This window comes from Condylostylus longicornis, unplaced genomic scaffold (assembly GCF_029603195.1).
Source record: "Condylostylus longicornis isolate FDR11 unplaced genomic scaffold, ASM2960319v2 ptg000048l, whole genome shotgun sequence".
Classification (NCBI taxonomy): Eukaryota; Metazoa; Arthropoda; class Insecta; order Diptera; family Dolichopodidae; genus Condylostylus; species Condylostylus longicornis.
In genome coordinates, this window is record NW_026578017.1 from 12,870,480 (window position 1) to 12,897,440 (window position 26,961).

Sequence of the window (26,961 nt, forward strand, 5' to 3'; positions counted from 1 at the left end):
TTTAAAACAAAAAAAGTATTTAACACCAACACACCATAAATATTTTCTTTACCAAAAACGAAAACAAAATAATCCCACCACGATGGTTTTAAACATTATGTTGCAGCATCAGTTGAAAGAAAAATTTCACGGTAATAATTGATTAACCTTGAACTTGACAATTAAAATTTAAAATTATACATTTTAAGTCTTTGCACCTTTAAATTTATGGTTAATTTGAAAAAAAAAACTGTAAAATTTCGAAATTGAAACAAAAAAAAAACAAATTTAATGAGCGAAGAAAAAACATAAACTTGTTTGTTGTTGTTTGCTCACGCATTTGATTTGAAAATTAGTTTATAAAGAAAATTGCTGTAATAAAAAAAATAGCGCCACATAAAAATATTTTCACCATGAAAATCAAAATTTTGTAATAAAATTTGTTAGAAAATAGTATTTATAAATTATGATCTAAATTTAGATTCAATAAATTAAAAAAATTTGTGGGCTTTTTACAAAACGTATAGAAAATTCGGTCTAATTTTATGTCTATCAAATTTACATAGGTTTTAAAATTTTTCCGAACAAATCTTGATAATAAAAAGATACTAAAAATTAATAAGATTCTTTATTTGTTTGTTAATAGCTTCTTCAAACTCAAAACAATGCATTCATTATGTATTAATAATGTACCACAAACCATTTTGGTACATAGTTAATATTAAGTTCCAAATTTGGTGAATTACTGCATAATTTTGAATTATAATTTTAATTTTATCTCTTCTCAATAACGTGATTTCAAAACAAAATTTAAAAAAATTTTTGAAAATGTCATGGAAATTGCAACTGGAAAGAAGGAACAGTGAGTGAGGAACTTTTTCAAATATGAATATAGTAAAGAATTTTTATATAGTTTAAATTAATATTTAATTTTACTTCAAATTGTAATAGATCTAAATTAAAATCTAATATACGAATTTAATCTGTTATATTTTATCTCTCCTTAAATTAAAATATAATCTATTAGACTTTACCTTTCTTTATGCTAGCATGCGAGCATTTGGTATAAAAGAAGTCCCACATTTTAATATCTTTGTACAAAATGTAAGCAGAAATATTAAATAAGCACTGGATTTACATTAATTTTAGGTCAATACGAATTTTAAATTTTCCTAGGAATAATTGAGCAAAACGGTATTTAAACCTTAGATCGCAGGGTCTCTACGATAAAGTGTAAAATTTTCACATCAAAAAACAATCTTCTTCGTATAACATACTTTGAGCGCTTCCTACACTTACGAGTATGGTTTTCATTTATTTATCATAATGGTTTGCAACCAAACTTTATTTTCGCTTAAATTGCTCAACATTCTATGAAAAGCGTTTGCATTTTTTAATTTTAAACATAAATAATTTTTAACATTTTATTAAATGTTTTTTGTTTGTACCGGTTTTCTTTTTCAAGTTTTTAATTTTTAATGACATTACAAATTATTAATTTCTCCTTCAACCCAAAATAAAATTTAGACCCGTTGTATTCGTTATCTAACATGTTTTTTTCCTTCTAATTTTGTTCTATACATTACAGGCAATTAATATTAAATGACAAGATTTTATCTTAAAATAATTTATAATTTAAAAATAAATTTGATATAAAACTTGAATTTCGGAACAAAAACAAATTAATAAATCTAATATTACCTCTTTTTTTCGACTCAAACACTTAATTAATTACTAGAAATTATTTTGATAATTGATATTTCCTTCATAAGCTTCCGTTCATCATCGCATTGAAATGACGAATTGAATGAAACGAACTTATAATGAATGTGCTCATAATTTAGGATGTTTAAATATAATTGTTATAGTTTAAGATACCTAACATTTTAGAAAAAAAATCTGAACTTATTTAGCGATGACAAATTTCTAAAAACAACTTTATTTCGCAAAAAAGATTTACGATTCCTATAAACTGGTTAAAAGTTTCTAAAAATAAAAATAATTACTAATTAAAAAGCGTTGTTATTAAAATTTAATTTGATTCCAAAAAAAAAATTCAATAAAAAATAGATGTCAAATCGTTTTTATATCTTGTTTTCTTAATTGCTTGTAGATTAAAAATTATTAATGTGGAGAAATTTTGTCTGAAAAATTTTAAGTTTTACTGTAGAAAAAAATAAGTAAGGAGAAAGTGTAATTTTTATCATTAGGTGTGCTTTTCTAAAAAAAAAAGATGACGCCAATAAGAGAAAGATGTTTTTTGTACGACGCTTTAATTGCAATAGTAAAAGAAATTTTAAGATTAGCTAAATGATTCTAGAGAGTTACTAAAATTTCTATGTATAATGAGAAAATATAAAATGATCACATCAACTGTGTCCCAGATGTACGAGTTAATGAATATGCATTAAATTTATTTCTTTCAGAATGACGGCCATTCTATTAAATTCATTTGTGCGAAATTTAAGCAACGCGGTTTGATTATGCCTTGGAGATTTGTTAAAATAAAATTTTAATAAGTTTATGCTTCAACTTGTGCATTATGTGAATATATTGCATGAGGTAACATCAAAATAAGTAATTTTCAATTATTCAGGCTTTAAATGTCCGTTATGTCGTAACATTACTTCCTCATTTGAATGCGAATAACTAGTACAAAAAAAGAAGTATTTTACTATAGATTCACATGCATTATGCGTATTTTCATACACATGTAGTTAATAAACACTACAGCCGTATAATATGCATATATAGATAATATTTAACCATCAAACAATAAAATAGAAAAACAAAATTCAAGAGAGCACGTGCCATTATTTATTATTCTCTATACTTCACATTCATTTATTCAACTTGCAATTTGTATTAATATCCTATAAGCATTATGGATTTTCGCATATTACTCGTAACATGTTAAAATTTACAATGTTTGAAATGTTTACAAATTTGCATTCGAAATGTCAACATTAACATTTCGAATTATGTGACTATAAAGATACCATCGTAAGTGTATAATAAGAAACCAAATAAAAGAGAGAAAATGCAAGAAAAACAAAAATACGGACGAAAATACATTTTGTATTTTTACTCAACACAAAGTCTCTCAACACAAAGTCTGCATTATATTAATATGCAAATATTAATTTCATAGCACGATTTGAGCACGTCTCATATATTATTACTCATTGGAAGAATTAGTAACTTTCACTAATTTCGCGGAAAGTTTGTAAATGGATGAAAACAAAAAATATATAAATAAAAGTAATCAAAACAAAATTGAAAAATTATCATAAATTCAAGAATACGAACACTTCAAGTGGTGGTCTCCAGTCAATGACACGAACTTAACATATGCTTTTTAACATTTTACTATAATTTCATTTTCGAAAGTAAAAGTTCAAGCATAGATATAACATAAATTATTTTTACTATGGTATTGTAAAATTGCCATTCTATTGATAATTTTACCGACTGAGATTTGCAGAATTTGGAATTTGGGATCTGAATTTTTTTTGTTTGAAAAATTTTAGTTGGTGTGACTTACAAGTTACGAATTCACGTTATTCCTTTCATTCATTTTGTTCTTTAGGGCGAACATATTTTGATCCGAAAAGTATTCCATATTCCAGATCTTTGACTGTAAAAACTTTGAAATATTAACAAAACATAAATTTTGGGTGAAACTGTTGCTCCATAAATTTTACTAAAAAATCTTATTCAACACATTTAATTCATTCCCGAAGCTTTTAAATACAATTAAACTTAACGATAAACCATAAGGGAATTAAAGTTGTAGTGTCATATAAAAGAAAGCAAAAACCAACGTTGTTATTTTCTCACTTACTTTTGTTAATGATTCAATCGTGGCTCGTTCATTTAACGATTGTTCGTAAAGAACTTTTTAATGGTTATTGGCCGTATTTTTAATTATCTGAAAGTACAGTAATCAGAATGAGCTGCTAATCACTTAACGATATTATTATTGGCAATCACTTAAATGTACTATTATTCTTGAGCTTGTATAGGACGGATACGAAGTAATTTTTTTTACACTATAATAAAAGTGTTTTATTTATCAAGTATTCTAGCATGGCAGTCGTTTTATAACTAAAGGGACTGCGAAAACAATCAAAATTCGTTTTTAAAGAAGTTTTCCGATTGTATAAAGGGGTGCCTTAGAATGAGAGCTTCTCTTGCTTGTCTCGCTTTTGTAAATGAATTACATACAAATATTTTCGTAATGCTTCCGCTGAATATTAAAACTGGTTGCATAAGGAAGTATAGATTTTGTTTTATCTTAAACATCCAGCAAAAAATTATGGGTATAACTCTATCTAGCAGATTATTTCAAAAAAAATATGTCGGTAGATCAATGTGTGTATTATGATAGAGCGTGTGTATGTTGCAGACGGAGATACTAAAATTAGGATAAGGAAATTTATACCAATTCAAACTTAAAAAAGAAATCACCATTAATTATCATGTAGAATTATACAAGAAAGTTTTTATTATTAAAATTTCATTTTTCAAAAATAAACATATAATTTTAATGTATGAGTATTTTGGAATCACCTCGTTTAATAACCAAAACCACAATGATAACTTGAATTCTTGAATAAATAACATAAAATAACACCTTTAAGTGCTACTAATCTCAATTAATATGAAAGTTCAAAAACATCAAAACCAAATTTATAATAAATTATATGCAAAAAATTATCATAATAAAAACAAAATTTTATATAAAATTTTTGAGAAATTTCTTGACCTAAAAACACACCAGAAAAGAGAAAAAAAAATAATTTGGAGTTGAAAGTGTTTAAAAACTTGAAAAGAAAAAAATTAATTCTTTAAAATTCAATACTTTGTTAATATTTTTCTCTCCTTTTTAGCTAAACTTCGTACACAAGTGTTCATTTGGATGCGCGAAATACATTAAATGAACTGTAAAAATTAAAAGGTTATTGTGTACCTATACATGTGTACCTACATAATGCAATATACAATACAGCCGAAATATTTATATTTAATCTTTGCAAATTTTTAGTAATTACAATTAAAAAATTGCTTGGTATAGTAGCTTTTAGTACCAGTTTCTAATGAGAAAGCAATAACAAAAAATAAATTTTTCGATAAGAGAATTTAAATTATTTTGTATAATCTTATGAGAACCAAAATTTATTACATTAAATTACAAAATTTATTTATTTTTTTAAACCGATTCATACATAAAACGAGGGAATTGATTATAGTAATTGACCCAAATTCGGATGTCCAAAATTGATGTTAGGTGAAAATGAGTTTTTCGTCCCACTTTTTGTATTTAACATGAATATTTTTTACACTTTGAAGAATATTACAAAAAAAATCTGATGTGAACAACACACAACCGGTGTATTTTTTGGTTTGGCGAAAGTTTTTGAACAAAGACATAAACATTTCGTTCAAATTTTAAGGAGTAAGTGAAAAACTATAGTAATTGTTGTTTCTTATTAGAAGTTCTATTTACGCCTGCCTGAGAAAATTGTAAGGTGGCAAACCTAATTTTAATATTTAAATTATAGAAATTCCGTTAATTAGTTCTTTAAATATTATATAAATATCGGCCCCTAATGAAAGTTCAAATTCCGAATCCTGATACTTCTTAAAAAATTTACTTCTTTTAATATACATTGATTTAAAATTAAATTTCATGCCGTCTGCCGTCAAAATGCCAAAAATCTACATAGGAGTGTAATAAGAGTCCAATTGCAAACACCTGATTTCTTCAACAATTGAAGATCTTAAAAATGTGCACATAGCAGACTGACAGACGGACAGACGATGGACGGCACTTCTTTAAAAATTTACCTGCGAACTTTCATGCCATCACATATCCTTTCCTATTGTTAACAATGCAGTTGGTAAAAAGTAAAGCTACGTTACATTTAATTGCATGCATCGCTTAGAACACTAAGAAAAAATTTAATGTGGCCTTATGATGATAACCAACATATGCATTATGATGTGTGCAATCACACTATTTGAAATGAATTAATATTAATTAAAAAATATTTTGTAAATTGTGAACAAGAGTAAAATAAAAATTTTTCAATTGATTGATTATTTAAATAATACGGTACTTTAAGTGAAATCAAATTTGTTTTTAGTCTTGCTTCATCTTCACATAAATTAAATCACGAAAAATATTCATTGGTGCTATACAGGGAGTATGTCTGCACCAATTAAATATGCCTGTGCATTTTACAAGAAGTATCTCGGTATATTATCTCGAGTTTGTTAGAACTATATAAAGTTTGAATTTTTGCTTCTAGAAAGATGAAGTAAGTATATTAAACCAAAAATAATTTTATATTGAAACCTCAAGTAAAACATGAAAGGTTTTTTGTAATCAAGTTTCATAAAAAAAATAGAATATTCATATTTTGTTAATTTATTCAAATTAACATTATTGTTATTTGACATTATTACATTAAATTATTGCTTATATAATCGGTATCACCATTAAGAAAGGAAATTTAAATTTAAAAATCCTTATCCGATCAGGAAACTATCAATCATCTGGCTTGATTATTCTTAAAATTAAAATACAATTAAATTTTTTTCAATAAATTTAATATTTTTACAATGAAATATTGAATTTATGATTAATTTATACTTTTGATTAACTTTAAATATTAATAAATGAATTAATTGCAAATATCAATTTATTTGTATAAGTGCAAAATAGTATAAAAAATACGATATACATTTATTAAGTCGCCAATATTCCTGCATGAAAGAATATAGTACATGAATAGTATTTCTTAATTCTACAATTTATGATTAACATTTAAAAATCAAATAAAAAATAAAGTTATAAATATTTTGTTTGTAAATTTCATTTTCAAGGTGAATAAAATCACCCTAAAAATTCCAGCTTAATAAAATTAAATTCAATAATATTTTAATATAGATACTTAATTCAAAAAGCTTTATTTTTAAAACATTTAAATATTTTGAAAGTTTAATTAGACTCAAATGAATTCAAAATTTATTTTTGTATTATGAACTTCTCTTTTTGTTTGTTGACACTAAAAATTAATGGCGAACAGAAAATATTCATAAACTAAGATTTCATCTGCTACAATACCTATAACTAAAGCACTCTATTTGTTTGTGAATCTAGTAGCTTAATGCATTTATTAGAAGACTCAACTTGAATTGAGAACTCTTTATTTTACAAAGCGGAATACACAATAACGATCTCACTACCTTCTTGAAAACAAAGTGAGTATTAATTAAGATACAATATTAACATTTAAGAGATTTCAATAAACACAATACTGCGATAATGCAAACAATAATGTGATAAATAAGCAATATGTGTTTGATAGTTGTATAAAAACTTTTGCTATTTTGAATTTGCAATATTGTGTTCAAAAAAATTTATTTATTTCGGGGAAAATAGTGGAAAATTCTATTTTAGGAAAAATAAAAATTAAGAAAAACAAAAAATGAAAATTGAAACAAAAAGATTTAACAGCTGAATTAACTGCGCTAGCCAGATATTTTTGTGATAGATTAGCAATGTTTATGAACAAAATTGATTAGCAACATTTGTTTATGACCACAACAGCGTTGTTCTCACTATATATCGCGATATACTGTGTTTATGAAAAGGCTTTTACTATAAACTTGATTTAAAATAAAACTATCGTACTTTTCATAATGGTCAACAATTTGATGGCCCTCAAAAATAACTTTTCATAACCATTTTGACGGGTCAGTCATGATTTTATAACTGGTTACAATGCAAAAATTTGCAAAAAATCAATTCAACGCCGCATTTTGTTTTTGTTACTGTAAGATGTCAAAATATTTTATGTTGCTAAAAATGTTGTGTTTACAAGATGTCTAAGACGGAATCAAGGTATTTAATTAATTATAAACTAACTAACTCAAGTTTTTAACAAAAGTGGGTTGTTTTATGATGTTTTATAATGTTTATATCAAACAGCATCCCTTTAATTTTCAATATTATCAATAACATATGCAAATAATTGCAACAATCGGTGATTCTGACATCAACACATGATCGTCAAATCGTTGACAATAATTATGAAAAGTACCTACATATATAAATTAAAGTCAGTCAAACTTCGAAAATGCAATAAATTTTTTATTGGTTTGGTATTGTACCTTAAAGTTACCCTGAACAAAGTTATTTAAATTATGAATGTAAATATTATGCTATTTTTTTTTTATATTTATATTTCTTGCTTTTCATTTAATTCAAGGTAAGACTACAAATGATATTCTTATAAATGAATGATAATTGCTAAAAGTTAATTGAACTGAACATATATGTATAAAAAAAGTTATTAATTTTATAGCCAATTTTTATATTTACGATTTTTTCCTAGGCAATAATATGACAATTAAATATACATGCGTACAGTTCTTAAATTTACATACACACACACACATAATATTTATTAATATTTAATAATATTTTCGGTTAATACAATTTTCATTATCAAAAATTTTCCATAATCATATAACGACTTGTATATGAATTGTGCGAAGCATTGCACAAGAGATTAAGGTTCTTGTCCAATAGTTCAAAAATCTTTGATTTCAATACAAAAATTAAATAAAATGAAAACGTTTTCTCTGAAAATAATTAAAATTCCATTTTATAAGGCCATTAATTGAAATAATCCTGATCCTTAAACCTTTTCACACTTAGACAATTTAATAAGAAAATTCCAAAACAATTTAACTAAGAGAAAATAACAGAAATCATTCAAAACAAATACTTACACTATCAATAATATTAACCAAAAGATTAATTACCTCCATGAAAACATCCTTAAATATATTAACCCGAGTTCAATACTATATAAGTTACTATGTAAGTTAATTTCCATTAAGTGGAAAGAAAAATATAACAAGTACCATGCTAACAAAAATGGGTTCAAAAACATTGCGTTCATTACTTTTATAATCTGCTCTTTTAACAGTAAACAAAAGTATAAAGTAAATAAACTATTTAAAAAAGAAAACAAGACGTGTCTTCTTCACCTTTATTGACCATTAAACTAGATAACCTTTAGGTAATTTTATTATTCTGAACGAAAAAATAATTAATTATTTAAACAAATTCTCTTATACTTGTTTTATACTACACTTGCCTTACATTTTAATAAAATTCTGGTTCTATAATGCAAGTATGTAATAATTTTAATTTGTTCTTGTCACGTATCTTTTCATGGCCATTCCTATATCCTTTAAAGAGCACTCCTTACGTAATTTAATATTATATTAAATTTTATCAAAAAAATAGTTAATTTAATTTTTGTGGTAATTACTTCAAATAAGCATGTTTTAGTATTTTACTCTTTGCGGTATTTATTGTTAATAGGTTTAAGAAAATCGCAGAACGTTCTTAAGTTTAAGTGAACGTGTACTATAGTGGTATTAAAATTGTTTTAATATTAAAACATTTAAAATTAAATAAATGATTTAAAATTTAAATGGAAAGAATATTCTACAAAGTAAAGAATTTAAACAAAATTATTTTTTACTGGAGCAATAAGTAAATATTTTTTTAAAAAAAGGAGGTTCAATTAATCAAAGTAAATAAGTGTCTATATAAAATCGAAAATATTTGCTTTAATTTTTTAAATACGTCGTAAATTACGAAATAGTAAAGAAACGTTTACAATGTATGAAATATCGAAATTGGAATCTCATATGCGCATGTATGTAGATGTTCTCTATGCTAGGAGTGGTTTAGTATATCTTCAATAGTTGAAAAATAGTGTTTAAAAATAATTTATAGCGAGTATTTTACAATGACGCAAACATGTTGCAGTAATAGTTTCAAGCTTTTATATTGAAGAGAATTAATTGCTTGTACTTTCTAACATATCCGAAAATTCTTACTATTTAGTTTTACTTGAATTTGTACGTAGTTTTTAGTTGTAGCTTGAAAACATTGTTAACGAGAATATTAATAAACCCTCCAACATTTTTTCTAACTTTGCAATAGTCATTATTTTTATAGCATTTATAAATCACTCAGTATTTGGTTCATATTACTTAAATAGTGTAAGATAATTAATAAATTACTACAGTTAAATGAAAACCATGAATTATCATAAATTATAGTTAATTAAAATAATTCTTGAATTTTAATTTTTGAAATTATTTATTTGCATTAAATTGAACTCATCTTCTCAAATTTCTCAAATATATAATTTTGTAATATACAATTAATTTAATTGTGAAGAAGAACAGCAAATAAATTTGACTTCATAACTTAATTAATTGAAGGTGACTACATATACTTAAAAAAATAGTCTGTGCTCCTTGAAAAAATAACACACAATTAGTATTTGAAAAAATAAGTAACAAAAAAATTTTATAATTTGTGTGGTACCCGAAGAAAAAAAAAATATAAAATTAAATTAGCGAATATTACAAAATTTAACACATAGAGGATGTTAAACTCATTTGTTTCAATGCTTTATGTACGATTTAAGAAGAGAAAGCGTAATGGGTCCAATAAACTTAATTTAGCAAATAAATTGCCAAAATTTTGTAAATTTTCTTATACATATAGATAGATTAACACTTGGTATAGCTTTATAGAAGTATCAAATTTTTTTTATGAACTATTAATTTTCATTCTGTAAGATTTTCACCATTGATTAAATGAACATATTTTGACCACAATATTATTTAGAAATTTCTTTTTATGTGTAATTAACATAAGTGTCAGAAAAATTATTAAAATTATCATAGCCATTAATATGTTAGCCTAAAAGTATTAAAGAAAAATGTGGATTCAAATAAAGTGAGACCAAGAAGGCAAGTTAGTAATGAAGATGCTTAAAATTTTTGACTTAAGAAGCAGCCGATAAAGTGTGACATAAAAGGTCTATCATTGGTGCTTTACAGCATTAATGTATATATATAAATTTCTAAAGGAAAAATTGAAAATTCTAGAATAGATAATGGAGGAAAGCACATGAAATTAAGATACTTTAGAAATTTCAAAATAAATATTAATTACAATTAATTTTCTTTCTGCTGCAGCAAAGCAAGCTCTGTAAATTATTTTTTGTTCATTAACAAATGAAAGTTATGATTCAGTATTATGGTATATACATACATATAAATTAAAAAATTGTCCTATTTCTTTTTTAAAAAATAACTTTGTACTACTTAAACTAATAAAATTTGTTTAAGAAATTTAAAAATTATTACTATTATAGTTTGAATAAGTCTACCTTGATTTTTTTAGAAATTTATTTTCAAAAATAAGTAGCAGTATTGTTGTTGATATGTTTATTCAGTCATGCATAAATAATACAAAATTTATTACAAAAAAATTCGCAATGAATGGAGTATATACTTAAGTACATATATAAGTTTAGTAGATCATAAATTCTAAAATGGGTCTACATTAATGTAATAGAGTTACCCCTTTTTAGTTTTTGTGCTATTATATTTTAATAAATTATTACATTTGTGCGTTTCAAAATTCTTGTAAATTATTGAAGAAAAAGAAATATGAAAGAGTAAGTGCAATGTAATAACAAATTTCATTTCCGTCCAAGTTAAGAATGCTTTGACTCATCGAAAGCAGCGCGAATGAGATTAAACAGTGGCGTAATCATCCGTAGTCCAACAGTACTCTACTCGGCTAGTACTGTTCTATAACTATTAAAAGTATAAAAATCTTTTTTTTTTATACAAAATAGCTAATTGTGTTATATTAGGTTAAAAGAATAGCGAAAAAAATTTGTTTAATTACCGACCGTACTGCATACAATAAGAGAGTAGTGGCGCCAAATTTCGGAAGTCCAGTTTTCTGTAAGAACGCATACTTTTCCAAGATAGGGAAGCAAAAATTAAATGGCACCTCTTTAAATGTAGTTTACATTTAAAGAGGTGCCAGTTTATCTGTTTGTCTGGCTGTACGTCGGTCTATGTCTGCCCATAAATTTTATTTTTTTGATTTATTCACATTTTTTAGGTATACGTTATAACTAAAAGCTTACTTGCGCATTTAAAATTGGAAAGAAATATTTAACAGGCAATAAACTTCTGTATAGCTTTTGTTAAACTAGACAATTGACATTGCGGCCCATTATATATAGGCCACATCAAATTTTTTTTCTGTATATAGTGGTAAAATTTTCTTTTATTAGAACATAAAATATTGAGAACTTTTTGCTGTTATCACGTTGACAATAATAAAAACCAAATCATAACCAAATTCAATTTGTATGAAAATACAAAATATTGCAAATAAAGCCCCACTAGTAACTAAAATTCATGCATTGCATTCGAATTTAACCTTAAAATTTAACATTAAAATTTAATTGCAAATATTTTTATCAGTAATTTTAATAGACAATAATTTTTTTTTTGTTTTAATCAAATTATTTAAAAATTATGGTATGAATGAATGCTTTTAAAAACGTAAATGAATAAATTTAAGAAATTTTTCATGCTGTTGTGAGATTTGTGTTTTACATACAAAATTTTTTGTTTTTTTCGAAGGTCTTATTAAATATTCAAAAAAAAAAATGAAAACAAAAAACTGTCAAAGAATATTTTTTTTAACAAGTTTTTTTTTTGTTTTTTGTTATTTTTCATGTTATTTCATTTCATTTCCTATATCAATTTAAAAAGAGTGCATTCACATCGTTAATTTATAATGTATGTAATTATTTATGTCAAATTTTAAATTATGAATATAATACGAAAAAATTTACAAATCTAATTAAAAACAAATTTTATACCACCAGAATAAAAGAATGAAATAAAAATTGAATAAAGTTATTATGGAATAAAATAATTTTGATATGGAGGTCAGAATATTGTTATACAAAATAATATCATTTATTTTTTATAGTATCTTTTATGTTTTCGGTGACAAAATGTTGAAAATAATAATTTATAATTATATATGGGAAGATTCATTGCACAGTCATACAAGTAAGATCTCATTAAAGAACCTTCAAATCGCATAATATAATGTGACTGAATTTTAATTAAAATTTTTATATTAAAAATAATAAATGCAAAAATACTATTAAGTTTCATTAAATGAAAAGTGTAGAAAAACAAAACAAAAAAACACTGATTTTCTAATTATTAAAATAGATCATGAAATCTTTTTCGCATTTTAAATAATTATTAAATTAGAGATCTATAGATCGCAAAAAAAAAAACAAAAAACGTGGAATAAATTATATTAAGCAATAATAATAATAATTCATTCTGTTGCATTTCAAATTTTTGAATTTTTATGAATTTGCTAGGGTCACACAATCCATTTTTCATTTTCCCACAATTAAATTCATATTCATTTGATTTTTGCATCATATTACAGACATTTACGAGTATATTGCATTGTGACAAGGGCGCGTATATTTTATTTTTTTTTTCATTTTTTATTAATTTTTTCACTTTCTTTCTCATATATTATTGTACAATGCTACAAATAACATTTTATCAATTTTATATATTAACTTGAATGATATTATTCAATTGTGCTTGGAGGTGCAAGGTGTGTCTTGGTGAATTTTTCTGCATACGCAATAAGAACTAATTTTATAAAGCTATGCAGTTAATAGTGCGGGTGAAATATAAAAATTTAAATATTTTGCTTAGTCCAAATAATTTGTGGAGCCGAAATCTTAAATATGTTGTCATTAAATTTTTTATTTATGTATAAGTTTATTTTAAATTTAGATTGCATTGAACAAGGTTAATTTGAACTGGAAATAATGGTACTACCATAGAAAGTTTTAAATAACTTCTTGCATCTAAATTGGATTAAACCGAATTCATTAGTTAGCTATCTGCGTAAATTACAGCTATCAGCTGCCGAATAATGTTTGTTATTAGAATTCATACAACAGCCGCAATAAATAGCAAGCTATCTTATTATGCAATTTTCTCTTCAGTTTCTTATACCCACGCCCCAACAATATTCTATAAACTTATACTCCGCAATATTTTTGCTACGTAATTTGCACGTAATTTTCCATTAAATAAATTAAACAATAAACGAAAAAAAAATTAAGTATCTTAGAAATCATTCATTTCATTAACTTACTTGTTTAAATTTCCAGTTTTAAAATGAATCTCAATACATTAATGAATCTGATTCATAAAACGCGTGCATTGGTCTTAAAGTTTTTTTTTTCCAATGGTCAATAAACAGTTCTCATGGTATATCAGGTTAACAAACTTTAATCGAAAATATTATAGTAAAACAGTTTTAAAATATTAAAAAGCATAAATAAAAATTACAATTATATAATATTTACGATATGTACGGCGTGTATGACCTCGAATGTTGATAACCCGATATGGACAAGAAATAAACAAAAAACCAACATAACTTTAAGCAAACAGGGCATTCAATTGATTTTTTTTTTATTTTTTAACTATGAAAACTAAAGAAATTTTTTTTTTTAAAGCAAAACATAAATTACAAGTCAGAATGATTAACCATTTGCACAGAACTTGCAAAATTATAATATAAAAAATTATGTATAAAATTACGTACAACTAAGCATTTTTTATAATAGCAAAATTTATAACCTAGACACAGAATAAATTAAAGATCTTCAGCATTCGGAGATCATTGAAATGGATGATGAGAAACTCTTTATAAGTAGACGATGCAATGAAATATTAAATTATGAATTCAAGTCTGCAAGAGAAACATTTAAAACTATAACAAAATATGAAATATTGGCAGTTTATTTATTTTTGAATTGTTGTAGCTTGAAATTCATAAGATTTGTTTAAAATTATATTCAATAACCATGATATTCTTTAATTTGAAATTATACTTAATTATAATTACTAATACCATCTTTAAAAATTCTAAAGAGTTCGAATTACTGATTTTAACTGCGTGGTTAGTTTTATCTAATGATTTATCTAATGTTGAGCTAAAAATCAAATACAATTGAACCACCTCTTTATTAATGCAATTCACGTAGTTTTTAGTGTACCTTATAAATATAATAATATTAGTTCCATATAACATATTTATTTATAATATTTAATTCATAAAGAGGTTCTACGTACAAGAGACAACTATAAGCTATTACATATAGTTTATTTTGTTTAGTGAAAATTTTTTCAATCCCAAAATAATTACAATTTATGATTTGCTTATTTTACAAGATTTGTAAATGATTATAATAAAAGATTCAATGTGAACTATTGCGCCACGAAGCGTGTTGTTAAAATTTCTATAATATTAATACATTTTTAATCCAATTTTACATTTTATAACATGCTTTCAAAACTTTATTGCATTATTTTAAAAATAGTAAACTAATTACATATACCCTTGCTTCCAAAAATATTCTATTTTAATAAATTTTTTTTTAAGCGCTTTCAAAACATTTCCCATCCCTCCCCTTTTTGGTTTATTATGAATTATAATTTCATTAACTTGCGTTACCATTTAATAATACTCACAATACACTTTAATATTGAAACATTTTAATATTGAAATTCGTTGTTTATTTTCTTAAAAATAGTCAAAAAAATAAAATCAGCCTGTTGTAAAGTTCTAGTTCCAGAAACCTGGATTATTCCAAAAACGTCCAATACATAATCGGAATTTCGTGCACAGACAGAGAGAAATCTCTTTAAATCTTATTTATTTACATGTCCATTCACACGAAAATTGGTATCACTATAATATAATCTCCCTTATTGTATGCAATGCACTCGGTAAAAATGTGATCGTACGTTATGTTTTATGTAGTCTTAATAAATTTGAAACACCGTACAGACAATTTGAATTCCGGAAATCAAAGGCAGCAACAGAACCGAAATTCAAGTTTTATGAAAAAACATTTTTAACTAATTTTAAAAATAATCGTGCCTAATTTTATGCAATTTTTTTTAAAATAGAATTTTTCAAATTACAATTTAAACGAAGTGCCATGGCACATTATAGTAGGGTATAACTGTTAAAATTTTTACTTTTTTTTTTATTTATAAATATATAGTAAATGTATGTAATGAAAAGTTAATTATAGGATAATTAAATTATAAAAAGCATATATAGGGTCTATTGTTCAAAATAACAAAATGCCTACTCACCTTTTAACTTTTATTATAATAAAATTTTCTATTTATTAAATTTTTTCCAAATTAACTTCTCTATTATTTATACTTTACTTAGCACATGCACTAAATTAGTTTGGAATTTCTACAATAGAACATACAATTTTTTCTCTATTTAATTAAAAAGCCCTCTTGTTATTTATTTAAAATTAATAATTATTATTTTTTTATTTTAATTAATTTGCATTGTTACCTTCACTTATAATCACAAATTTTATGTTTTGTTATTGTTTCTTTTAATTTAAAATTATTATAATTTAATTGATTTTATAATAAATTGCCAAATATTTTTACAAACAAGTTATTTTAATGAATAATTAATAAAAATATAGTTTTTAAAAATCGTTCAACTTATAACACTTTAGAAATAAAAAAACAAACGTAAATAAATTGTTATACAAGTTATTCTTGATAATACGGTTCTTTTAATTTTCATAAATTTTTTAAATGTAAATTTCAATAATAATACTAAATAAAAAAAAAATTTTCAATACTGTTAAAAATTTTTTGTATTTTGTAAATTCAATAAAATAAAAATAAATTTTAAATAAAATTCCAAATATGTTTTTATAAAATAAAAAAAAAACCAAAACACTTTTCTGCTTCTACCGTTTCCGACCTTCTAATTCATCGCTCGATCGCATGGATTCAACTAAAATTAAAACGTTCACCGAGTAACTCTTTATTTATAAATAAAGTATAATAAAAAAATATAAAAATCTTTCATACCATATGGTTAAAATTTACAATTGGAGAGAAAAAAAAAAGTAAAACAGTCAAAATAAATTTGTATTTTTTTTTTCAGTTCTGATTCAATATAAACGAATCGTGTAAAATTTTCGTTTTGCTTAACTTTGTATATACAAAAACTAACCAAACTTACCGAAACTATCAAAAATATTAAATTAAATATAAAGAATGATTAAAATTGCGAAAAAATAACAATAACAATGAGTATGAAAAGCATTTTATTTACGTTATTGTATTCTTATTTTGCTCATAGTTCATGGTTATCTATATTATCTACATATAAACACATTATTAGTATATTAATATTGGTAGTAGTCATTATAGTATATCTAGTTGCAAAGTCTCCGAAAATATGAGAAAAGCCAACAAGTATGATAAAAAACTATACTATTTAGATAATACAATAATATTGTGAATTGCATCTTAAAATGCATAATTTCTACATCAATTTGTTGAGTACATACAACCATACCAATTCTTTACCGAAAATATTTAAAAATGTAAATGTAAGTAGCAACTTTTTTTTCTGTAATAGTGTTTAAATATTATTATGGAGCGAAAGCGAATTGAGTATAGAGAGAATGAAAAAATTTTATAGAGAAAATATTAAGACATTTATTGTAAAAAAGATTAGTAAATAATGAAAAGTTAAGAAAATATTCACCATAGACTGTGGAGAGTAAAAATATTAACCGTTTGTTTACATATTGTTATGTTTTGATTTGTTTTTACAATTTTATGCCACACATTGTTTCACATTGTTTATTTTATAGCGATTAAATACGATAAATTAAGAGTTGTTTAAATCTTGAAATTCTCACAGAAAATAAGAAAATTAATTTTGAACAGTTAAAAGAATAATTTTCGAAATTTAGTAACGCATCTGTACATACATAACATAATTATGATAGTTAAGATGTGTTGAATGGAATTTTAAAAATTAAGAACTTAGAAAATACTCAGAAAAAAAAAATTTAAACTATTTTTAAATGTGTTTTTTATTCTTATTTTTTTAGACATCCAAAGGTTTAAACAAGTGGGATTTTTTTTAAAGTTTCAAAAAGAAGGTAATTTGATTATTTAAGATCTATTTAAAATAACTCACACTTAAACGTATTCTTTCAATTTTCTTTAAAAAGAATCAATTTCTGTATGGTTGTTAGATTTTTTACTTGAAAAGCAGACAAATAACGTGACAATATCCTTGTGTTTTTGTCAGAATTTCAGAATTAGTTGATAAACGAGTCGCATAAAAATTTTATGAAATACATTTTAAACTCTAATAAATGTTTTCTAACTCAATTTGGACAAACTATCGGAATTCATGGCCATACCAAGACCGGATTGGGAGAGTATTTGAAAGCTTCCTTGGCCTAAAAAAACGGACATTATAGAACTCATGGTCATTTCTAGACCGTTGTCAATTCCAGTTGTAGTTTTACAAACCCCAAATTAAGATATACAAAGCCTTGTCTAAAAATCATCACAAAAGTTATGGATAACACATAAAAAAATTGGGAAATAAAAAAATATTTTGTGAGTTAGACACGAAATATTTACACTCAATAAAAAGATATTTGAAAACCAGAACCCCGCTCCGAAGAATAACATAAATAATTGCATTTTTTATTTAAAGCTTTAAAGTAAATCTAACAAAACCTGGATTAACAATATTTGCAGTAAAATAACAAGAATTTAATTTTTCAATTTATACAAATAAAAAAAAAGACTAATGCAATAAATATTTTAATTCTAATTAATGTAAATTATTGCACAAATCATTCGAAACGTTAACTTAACTTGTTAAGTTTTTTCTGACATAATGAAAAAAACAAATTAATGCAAAATTTGTAAAGTGTCATTCGGCTTTACAAATTAATTTTTTTATAATATTTTTACATGTTTTCGTATACAATTTCTTTCACATTTTTCTTTTAATTGAAATGCACAATAATAGTGCCAATCAATTATGGAGTCATAATTGGATACGTTTTAATGATTATATGTTTAAGAATCGTGACTTTAAGAAATCCTTAAACTTGGAAAAATCGTTTTCATTTTATCACCATTTTTTATCTTAAAGTTAGATGCTTACGTTTCGCACAACAGTTACAAGGTGATATGCATTTTATGTTTAATTCAAAAATTATATGAATAGAATTGAAAACGTTCAACTTTGAGAATAAAGGAGTTAAGAGTTTGAAATTGTCAAAGTTTTTTTTCCACTCCGTAGTTAATAGATAAGAATTATAACATAACACATAACAGAATTTTATGCAAAACTTAACTTCGAAGTGCAAAAACATACATTTTTGGAAAAAAATTCTTAAACACCTTCTTGATTTTAACCCTTTGAAAACTATGGTCAAACTCTATAGTAACTATAAAGGCTTCTATAGAACTGTACAAACGTATGTTTGGAGGGTTTAATAACTTTGCCTTACCATTTTCAATGTTAAGAAATAATGGTCTGAGATATAGACTCAGGTATAAGTTTTAATCAGCGTCTGTCCGCCCATCCGTCTGTCCGCCTATCCGTCTGTCCGCCCATCCGTCTGTCCGCTCATCCGTCTGTTGCAATTATAGTTCAAAACTAATTGAACTAAGTTTTCCAAATATAGTAAATGCCAGAACCCTATTTAAATTGAATATGATCGCAGTACTAGTTCGGATAGCTGCCGCACAACTTCAAAATTTATTTGGTTTATGTCTTACAAACTGATCAATCTACTGTACTGAACTTTTGTTAAAACAAATATGGTAACATGGTAGCTGTATTCGTTAAAAATTAGTTTTCGTTGAGATCTCATAAGTGCTTATGAAAACTGTCACACGACTCCAAATATTATTTGCCCGTGTCTGAAAAATTATTAAGCGCATAGTTTTGAAAATTTGCACACGTAAATATGTCGTTATGCTTGATAAAACCGTTGAAATTTCTCGGCTGTTTGTAGTAACTACCTTACATCTTCATAATCTGTTTGTTAATAACTAACAAACTATTAAAGCTACAAAGCTGAAATTTTGAACAAACAAATTTAATGAAGTGACCATAATTTTCAATAAAACTCTTTTAGATTATATGGGTTTATATGGTAACTATCATATATGTTTATAATAGCAATATAGACATAAAGAGCAAGAGGTTGTTTGAAGCTTGAAATTATGTCCGGAACTTAAAATCACTTAATGGTGTGAATATCACAGTATATCTATTCTAATTTTTTTTTTTTGAAAAGTAACTTAGGCATTTAGAAATTATGATCGATAATTTCTCCAACATAACATCGCGCCATTATTAAATACGGAAAAACAAATTCATTTTATTCGACTAAAAGCTTTTGTATTCTGGTATAAAAAATATTGACTGTAAATTATTCAAACAGAAATTAAATAAAATTTTGAATGAAAAATATGATTATAAAATTTGAATAACTATATGCCTTAAAATATAATATTTCAACTAGAAGGTCAAATATTACAAAAAAATTGAATTTATAAAAAATATTAAATTACAAATTTTCAAAAAACGGAATTAAAATTTATAATAATTTTAAAGTTCATTTATAAGATCATTTTTTACATGAGATTGGGGATGATAATCCTTCTGAGACAAAAAAAAAGATATTCGCCCGGTCATAAATTGCATCCGGCAATTTAAAATTCTCGGAAAAGGAAAAGTAGCTCATTAATATTGTTAAAATGTCCTTAAGTATTTAAGATTTTAATTCCACTATCGGTTTTAATTTATGTTATAATTAATTTTGTATATCTGATTAAGTTTTTTTTCACTCCAAACTAATTTACTTTTTGTATTTGAAAATTAACAAAATTAGCTTGTAAATTTTGACTTGTAATATGTGATAATTTAAGTAAAAAACTTACAAAATATAAACCTTATGTGTCAACATTTTATTGAATTTTTAATACAACATGTAAATTTATCTATGAAATAACAACAATAACAAAAACAAAATTCGGCGCTAAATGTGTTAATCACAGTAGAGGTGTCTTCATACTATAAACTTTAGGTATTTGTTTATATTTTTTTTGTTATTTTTTAATATTTATCTTCCGAATATTGAAGATAAATTTCAGGTTCCCTCCGACTTAGAAAAAAAATAAAGTAATTTTTCTTTTATCTTTTTATTTATTTTTATTCACAATATTAACGTGACCCATGAATAATTCATTAAGGATAAGTAATTGATACAAAACAGAAAAAAAACATTTAAATTGATCAGATTAGTGTTAAGACAATTTATAATACCAGGGGTGGTTTTATTTCGTCTTAATTCTTTATTATTATTATTTATTTTTTATTAAGTGTATTTTGTTAGAAAATAACAAAAAATATTTTATTGGGATGTTTTTAATTTTTTTAGTGTCAAAATTTAAACAGAAACGAAACCTAAACGATTTAATTGCAAGCAATTCAATATCAAAAAACCAGTTTATTTAAATCGGTTCGATTAATTTTTTAAACTTGATTAATTGGCGAATCAGATTTACAAAATCTTAATTATTTACTAAAAATTGTTTTCTTTTTTTTTATATACATATAAAATTAAATGACATTATTGTCATGTCCTTGACAATAATGTCAAAGTTAAAATTAGATTTTGTTAAAGATATTGCAATATAGTTTTTACTAAAACAATATTTAAATTGAACGCAATCAAAACTAGTATAAACAATATTCTATTTTAAGCAATTAATAATCTTTATAACAAACTGAATACGAGCCCTTTTAAAATTATGATTTTAAATCTAATTAACAATTGATTCTCTAATTCGGACAACAAATATGTACCTCTTTCAATGTGCTGTAAATTTTTAGTTTATTTTGTATGTTGCAATAGAAAAATTGAGCAAGACATGTAATAATTTTCGACACATAAATTCTAAGTTTATATTTTTCTATATAATTAATTATGCACATCAAACCTAAATAATTTTCGATTAAAATAACTAAAAATCAAATATTATACAATTATTCTGAACTAGCTGGTATTAAAATAGAGTTTGCAGAGCTAAAAGTTCAATGTATTGTTTTTAATTTCTTACTATTTGAGGTCAAACTAGTTTCGAAAACAAAAACTAGTCGAAAACACACTGAAGTAAATTTTTCAATTGCACTCTTAATACTATTTAATTCTAAAAACTTTCATGTTGGGGCTAAAATTAAAAGCAAAATTAATTTTGTTTTAGGAAACAAAACGAATAATCTCTATAGAAATTTACAAAAAAAATCTATAAACCAATAATTCGCAGGTACTTGAGCATATTTATAGGCTCACAAAAAGGCGAAGGTGGTAATAAATTTAAATAAAGATACGATTTGAAAAATATTTTTCCAATAAAATACTGTTCCTAAAATATAAGAGAATTAAATACACTCTATATAAATGGAGAATAATTTAAATCTGAAATATTTTTAGATAATAATTACAATCGGTGAAAATATTTTCTTGCAATTTTCGATCCTCTACAAGAGTCTAGACAAAATGGTAATAATGGAAAATAATAACATTTTTTTTTAAAAACTTGATACTATATTCTAACTCGACTATTCCAATATGGAAAATAAATTAAATAAAACATCGCTTATCTATAATTTGTGTTTTAAGAAATGATAGTCAACAAACAAATTTAAAACAACGAGGAAAAAATTAAAAACAAATGATCCATAAATCAAGAAACAAAAGAATTTATAATTTTCAAACAAGATGGGAAATTTCTCAAGAGTGAGTTTACCCTAACAAACAAATTCTTTTTTTTTAATTCAGGTCTAATGGTAACCTGTATATAAAAAGTATAAAGCCTAAACCATTAATGATTTAATTATTTATTACAACAATTAATTCATAAACGCATTTCTACAACAACAATAAAAAAAAATATTTAATTAGTCAATTGTGCGTAAATTTTAAAATTTATATCACATTTAAAAAAATAGTTTAATTTTAGACGAAGATAAAATAATCAAAATCAAATACTATTGGCCCCCGTTGTTACTTTATTCTCCAAATTTACTATTCCAAAATATTTGCAATTAATTTATCGCATCATCTTGTATATTATATTATTATTAAGTATAACAAATATAAAAAAAAAACTAAATTACCTATTATTTTGGAAAGCAGCAGCTTTATTTTATTTTTTGACATTTATTTGAAAATTTGCATACGGTCAATGTTTTTTTTGAACCTTCTTTACCTATGAACTGCAATTATTCATCATTCACAATAGAAATTTAACCTTTGTGGTATTATAACTTTTTATTTGTACCTAAAATACATACATAAATATTATGTACATAATATAAAATCAACACAGGAATAAAATAATTATTAAAAAGGTTTGTATAAATTTTTTGATATTGATTTTAATTTATTTGAGAAATTTTTGACAAAGAAAAAAAGAATTATCGATTAAAATTTTACAAAAGTTCATGTGCCATTTGATTTTATATGCATATATACATACATACATACATATACAAGAATGTATGAATTTAATTTTCTGAAAACACATAAATTTTGTTAAATAATAAGTTTGTTCCAGTTTCCAAAGTATTAATAATATTGTCAAATTTATAAGTACTTAAGTGATTCTTTCTTTGTCTGGTGTTGTAGTAAGACAATGAAAGTGCATAAATCAATGGCTTTAAACTTTTTTTTTTCCAATTTTACGCAACAGTATAAATTTAAATATACTATCTTTTTTGATTCAAAATTCACCAACAAGTTTTCAAGAACGCAATTTACAAATCTTCTTTAAAAGTGAGTATTTAAATATTTATAAATAAATTTGAATCAAGCTTTTTAAAGTAGCACATTTCCTTTAAAAGAATTAATTACTAAAAAAAAATATTTCATTATTGTTATTACATAACTTCAGGATCAGAACAAAATAAAATTATCAACTAAAAATTGAAATTTCGCGTAGTTATTGGTTTTTAGAAGCAATAAGTTCCGGAATATTAAAAGTAATTGGCTCTTGATTTCGACACTATTCGGAATTGCAATGGTCAAAACATTTAGAGGAGGTAAAGTAGGTAAATATTCCTGCTAAAACTAAATTATTGATTATGTCCTAAGTTGAGTGTATCCCCCCTTGATTGAAGACGTTTTACGTCAGACACATTACGTCAGTTAATTGAACAGTTGCATGTAAAAGTCCAATCCCTAATTTTCTTGGTTTTGGTGTTATCTCTCTACGGTCATTCAAGTGTCAATAACAGGCAAGCATACAAATTTAGCATAAATTTCAGCTTCTTATTCTAAGGGACGTGCAAGTTGTGTAGACGAGACGAACGAAGCGGATCAGAAAAAACTAATAAAGATATTTTTTTTTCTATTTTTGTTCGGAAATTTGTTAAAATTGAACTTCCGCTTATTCTTCATTCAAAAATTCTAACCAATTTAATAATATTACGAAACACGTTATAATTTAAAAACTCGAATATTATGAAACCTTTCTAATTACTTTTAAAAACCTATTGTCACACTTTCTGATTGCGATACATCTACTTGTGTATGAATACTTAATGGAAATGCATGTTTTCTTCTTAATTTTTCGTGATTTTTGTATTTAAATTTATTGATTTCTCAGGAAAAATATTTTCATACCTTGACCATTAGCACCATACGTTATATCTAAAGATTGACCTTTAATCGTGTAGGTGAACGATATTAAAGAAAAATATTTGCTTCTAATGCAACCAAATCTTGTCTTTCAAATGTTTTCTCTAATGAACACAAAAAAAAAAAGAAAAAAGATGTATAAACCTTATGTTAATTTAAATAACAAACTAAAAGGAATTCCTTGAAAAATTTTACTTCAATTTTTATAATACATGCAATCATTTTTTTTTTCGCTTTGGTAGACAATATGTAGATTTGTTTGTGGGAAAAAATATCGCAAAAGTGAAGTATCACATATTCAAATGCTCTACACTGCAATTTATTTATGAAGTTCATCATTATTGAGATTTGATTATATAGTTTAAGTTTGACTTTATCATAATAATTATGTGATTGTGACTGATTATTCAAATTGTATCTTTTTGATTGAATTTTATTTATTTAACCTTATTATTGATTTTTAAACTTATTCATTAAATCATCTAGTATAAATAATAATTAACATATAAAATGTATTATTTTGTCTTTTATCAAAGTTATGATGCATTAATTTCAGTTGAATTGAACAAATTGAGTATTCTAAATATTGTTAGAGTGAAAATGTTGTATCTCAAGTTTTTTAAATGTGTGGGAGAAAACAAATTTAGATATTATTATGGTAAAGAAAGAAAAAAGAGGTTTTTAATGCGAATATGAAAATTTTCGCTGAATCGAGAAAAACGGGATTGAATTGGCCGTAAGGGCAATAACAGAGTCAATACGCTTACGCATGTTTTCGAGTGACAGATGAAAAAGTACTTATATCGCCTGAACCAATTTTTTTTTCACTTGAAAATTGAACAATTTGGTTTGATTGAGCAGGTTTTCTTAAATTTGACTTGTTTATTTTAAATGTTATATATAAGACAACCACTGTACAAATTTTGCAACCCCGGTTTTGTTGAAACAGTGTTATATATTTTGAGAATCAGTTTCTCACTTTATTAATTGTATCAACAAACTAAAAAATGGTTTCTGTGTCCATGATGTCTTAATAAGCTAAAGCAGAACATTCTATGAATAAAACTAATACTAACAAGAAAAGAAAATAGACACTGAAAAAAAAAACGTATAGTAAAAGATTAAAAATTATTCCAAAGTAGAAATCAGTTTTATCTTTCTAAACATAAACATATTTCAATAATTTTTGTTTGTGAAACACACTACAATTATTTTAATTATAATATTGAATAAATGTATAGAAATTTTGTAGAATAATCCAATTTTGATATATGAATGTTGAAATAAAGCTATACAAATAGCTCTTTTAGCAATAGCCCTTTTATAAGCTTTTAAAAATAAAATGTGACTGAATAAAAAATGAAAGAATAAGAAAAAATTTATTTGTAGTGTCCTAAAATATTTTTGAATTCCTTGTACTATACAATTTATACGAAATTATTGTAGTTCAGTTAGAAATTTTTTTAATTCCAAAGAGATTATTTATTTTAAAAAAATGGCTAACGAAGAACTGGTTAAATAGAACAGTATTCTAAAAGAGTTCTGAAACAAATGCAAATTAAAACTGAAAGCTATAAAGTACATGGTTATCGTGATTTCGGATATAGTACGCGTCTGTTCTCTTTAAAAAAAATAGCTTGTTTAGATAAAATTTTTCTCAGTGTAGTGTGCTATAACGAAATTTTCAATCGTTCTCACCCAGAGTACTTACCAAATAGAAAAAATTCTTTTTTTTGCGACTAATCAACACATAAAATTATTCTAAAATACTCAATTTTTTAAATTCAATTTTTATAATATTGAATAGTGTAGGTGGGAGTAAATTCATTCTGCTTATAATGTAATACTAAAATGCACATCACATTACATTTACAATAATATTGTTGCGAATTGTTGAAATCTGTGATTAAAATTCTTTTTAAAGTTTACTGAAATTTTGTCTCTTATAATGTTCAAACAGAAATTTTTTCTAAATTTTTTAATTATTAATTCAAAAGTGATAATTTTAATTGCGAATTGTAAACTCTCTAATATTTTGCATTTTCTCTTTTTGTTTTTTGACCGCTTTTTTTCCTTTTCATTTAAATTGAGCATGTTTTAGAAAAGTTATAGTTAAACAAGTGTCCCATGAGGTATCCCTTGAGGTAACTTCTTGATTGAATATTTTAAGGGTGACCTGAAAAAAATTTAGAGTCAATTTAGTGTAGAATTTGTCTAAATAAATAGTTTGAAAAGTAACTGATGGAAATTTTTTCAATAACTACAAATTTCATAGATGACATAATCAAACAACCGACTTAAAGGCAGAAAAATTCAAAAACTTTTCTCCTCGAACTAAACTGGAACTAGTGTCTAGGTGGATGTTCTAACAACAGAACTACAGAGGTATGAAAAAATTTCCAGAAAATTGTTCTTCACA

General features: G+C 24.4%; 1 protein-coding gene across 3 annotated transcripts in view; it reads right to left on the reverse strand.

The window, feature by feature from the left end:
- LOC129610747 (uncharacterized) overlaps nucleotides 1-16,781 on the reverse strand; it is a 41,053-nt gene extending 24,272 nt beyond the window's left edge. For 2 of the 3 annotated variants that reach the window (XM_055523429.1, XM_055523427.1), the window contains exons 1-2: nucleotides 16,337-16,781; nucleotides 16,120-16,228 (exon numbers count right to left, since the gene is read on the reverse strand). The gene's annotated coding sequence lies outside the window, so the exon portion shown is untranslated. Of the gene's footprint in view, nucleotides 1-16,119; nucleotides 16,274-16,336 lie in introns of those variants that run through there. The other variant, XM_055523428.1, reaches the window with a different exon arrangement.
- Between the last annotated feature and the right edge of the window lie 10,180 nt (nucleotides 16,782-26,961).